This window comes from Cebus imitator, unplaced genomic scaffold (genome assembly GCF_001604975.1).
Source record: "Cebus imitator isolate Cc_AM_T3 unplaced genomic scaffold, Cebus_imitator-1.0 Scaffold77, whole genome shotgun sequence".
NCBI classification, from domain to species: Eukaryota; Metazoa; Chordata; class Mammalia; order Primates; family Cebidae; genus Cebus; species Cebus imitator.
The window spans coordinates 263,459-267,278 of record NW_016107392.1 but is presented as its reverse complement, the minus strand read 5'-3'; positions in this window follow the sequence as shown (position 1 = coordinate 267,278).

The following is a 3,820-nucleotide window of genomic DNA, read 5'->3' as shown; positions in this document are numbered from 1 at the left end:
GAGAAAATGTTGTTAGAATTCATCCAAGTAGGTGCTTAACAGCAGCTCTTAGAGAAGACCTTGAATCAGATGATTTCATGTCTGAAGGGATCTTTGAGGTCATCTAATAAACACTTCTTTCTATCTCAACTTCTGGGACCTTTGGAGGATGACTTTTATTAGAGTTTGTTTGAAGGGGAATTAAAATAGGCACATGTTTTGAGAACAATTAACAAAAAATTATCCCTATCCAATATCCTTAGGACAAATATAGCATAATAGCCAAAAACTGAAAAGAATCCAAATATCCATCAACAGAAGAATGGATAAACAGAATGTGGTATCTTTATACAGTGAAATACTACCTAGCAATCAAAAAGAACAAATTACCAACACAATGTGGATGAACCCTGAATACATTATATTGAAGAAAACGACATGAGGTTGATAATCAGAAGATCAAGAAAGGCAAAACTAATCTATGGTGATAGAAGTAGAAAACCTGGTTATTTCTTGAAGTGGCTACTGACTGAAATAGGTTTCCTAGAATGATGGGAACGTTTTATATCTTCATCTGGGAACATGTTTCTTGGGTGTATACATCTATAAAAGTCATTAAGCGGTGCACTTAAGATTTGCACATTTTACTTAATATAATTCATACCAACCTCGCCACCTCCAACCACCCCACCCCCAAAAAAATCCCAAACAATGAAAATATACACAGTGGGAAATATCTGTCTAACTGACTTGGAACTTTTCTTGTTTTTATTTATTTATTTATTTATTTATTTTTGAAATGGATCCTTGCTCTGTCGCCAGGCTGGAGTGCGGTGGCATAATCTCAGCTCACTGCGACCTCCGCCTCCCGGATTCAAGCGATTCTCCTGCCTCTGTCTCCCGAGTAGCTGGGACTACAGGCACGGGCCACTACACCCAGCTAATTTTTGTAAACTTAGTAGAGACGGGGTTTCACCGTGTTGGCCAGGATGGTCTCATCTCTTGACCTCGTGATCTGCCCTCCTGGGCCTTCCAAAGTGCTGGGATTATAGGTGTGAGCCACTGCACCAGGAACTTTTATTGTTAATAAAATCAGTGAAGCAAATTTAATAGTAACCTGGATAGAAGTCCCTTTGACTAGCAGTTTAAATAATTTGGGCATGTTACTTAATGTCTCTGAATTGTAGATTTTTTTTTTTTTTTCCCAGCAGTTCGTTTGTTCATCGCACACAGGATCTGCTACTTCAGATGACACTGGTCTGGCAGGCGACAGGACACAAAGATACTCCAGTTGGAGTCCTTGATGTGTTTCTGCCAAGACAGGGAGCCCAGTAACACGGAACTCCGTGGCTGCCGAGACCCGCCCTGCCCTCTCTCCAGCCCGGCCCTCGTCTCCCTTTCTCTGCCTTTCCGGCCACAGCAGCATGGCAGCAGCATTGAAGAGGCATCTATTCAGGCCCAGGCAGGAGCACCTCCCCTCCTGTGGGGTCCTGGCTTCCCCTGGTCTCCATAGCTGCTCTTGTTCTCCAGCCGGCTGGCTCAGAAAAGCTCTTTCTGTTTGGTGACTAAGTCTGAAGCCACGGCGGGGGAAAGAGAGACAGAGAATGAGAATTTGAGGGCACCAGATCCCCACCCGGTCCCCAGAGCCTAAAGTGTGTGGCCAAGAATCCAAGTCTGTTGTCCTCCAGGAGAGAAATGATGAAGGTCCTCCCTGAGGCAGTCCCACAGACATATAAGGAGACACTGTCCCTCCCCAGCAAGCCCACCAGCCTACACCACGGGGACAGCACAGTGTCTCCCCACCCTGTCATTGCCGCAGGGCCCCCAAAGGGAGAAAAGTGGCATTTGTGGTTTGGACCTAGTCACAGGAACAGCATCTGGGTAATTTTCCATCTCTTCATTGACTCAAAGGTTTCCTCCAGACACAGGGAGGCAGAGCAGCTAAGTAGCTCCTGTTTGCAGATGAGAAAACTCCAAAGATGGAAGTGTCCCAACTCAGGGTCCTTGGGCAGAGGTCGCACTCGCCCTTCCTGAGTGAGACTCCGATCAACACAGGAAACTAGTTTATCTCCTTGACCTGGAGTGGAGTAAACAGTCTTTGGCCAAGGCATTCTCCTCTGGGAAGCAGGGTTCAGCGAAAGCATAAATATTGAGCCAATAAGCCAGGCTCACGCATGTAATCCCAGCACTTTGGGATGCTGAGGCAAGCAGATCGCCTGAGGTTGAGAGTTCGAGACCAGCCTGGCCAGCATGGTGAAACCCTGTCTCTACAGAAAATACAAAAATGAGCTGGGTATGGTGGTGGACACCTGTAATCCTGGCTACTCAGGAAGCTGAGGCAGGAGAATCGCTTGAACCCGGGAGGCAGAGGTTGCAGTGAGCCGAGATTGCGCCATTGCATTCCAGCCTGGGTGACAGAGTGCAACTTTGTATATGTGTGTGTGTGTGTGTGTATGTGTGTATATATATATATATATGTATATATCTATCCAATAAAACCATAGCTTCTTAGACTGGAATGGATTTAGAGATCATAGACTCTATTTTATAGATGAGGAAATTTAAGCCAAGTGAGGTGAAATAACTTGCTTAGGGGCAAAAGCCAATCAATGACACAACTATGAAAAGAACAAAAGTGATTAAGTCGGCCCAAATTTCAGAGACAGCCAGACGGATCTGACTACATCCCATTTCATCCCACTAGACCAGAATTCTCAACCTCAGCACTGCCGACTTTTGGGGCTGGATGATTCCTTGTTGTGGGGTCCGCCCTATGCACTGTGGAATGTTTCACAGCATCCCTGGTTCTACCCACTGGATGCCAGTTGCATGTCTCACCCCGGCTGTGTCAACCAAAAATGTCTGCAGACATTGCTAAACATCCCAGGGTGGGGGTAGGGGGCACAAAATTGGTCCTGGTTGAGAGTCGCTGTGACAGAGAACCCACTCTTTTACTTCAACACTTTGAGATGCACTGTGACGCGTTGTGATGCATTATTATTTGTGGATCTGTCTCATGCGTCAGTCTGCAGTTCTGTGAGGGCCTAGACAGAGTTTCATTGACCTTTATGTTTCCTGTGTCTTTCATAGTACCTGGCGTGTGAGAGATGCAATAAATGGGTTTGTATGAATGAAGAAATGAACAAACTCACTGGGAGACCCTGGAAGGTAAACTTCCATTCACTGGTTATCCAGTTTTATATAAACACATCAGCCAGGGGTAGCCCGGCGGGAGATGCAGGAGGAGATTCGACTCGCATGACCTTCTATCTGGGGGACAGGAAGGGCTCCTGTTCATCTGCTTTGTCATCCGCTATCATGGCACCACAGAAGGCATCTTTTTGAGCTCCCTTTCCTGGGCTCCAAGCTTATTTATGTGACTTCTTTTCATTCTTATAAAACAATAGAAATAGCCACTGCATGGCAGATTTCTTTTTTCTTTTTTTTTTTTTTTTTTTTTGCACTGGGGATATAGCCAGCCCTTTGGAATGTTAAGCCTCAAGACTCTTACTGTTAGAAGGCAAAGTCCCCCAAACACTGCCATTAGCAGCCATGAGAGCCAGGGGAGAATATTAATCACAGAGTCATAGAATTTTGGCATTGGGAAAAGTCACAAGTAAAATATAAAAGGCAATCTCTCTACCACAAAATCCTATCATATTGTTTTTCTTAATCCCAGAAATGTTCACCAGTGTTGACTTTGGGGAAAGGACTAAATAATTTTGTGTCTGTTTTCCAAATGATAAAATGCGTCAGAAGGTAGAGTCCTCACTTGTTTAAAAGAAAAAAAAAGTGTCTTCATAGGACCTTGTACGCTAGCTTACAAAATACAAATTCAAGT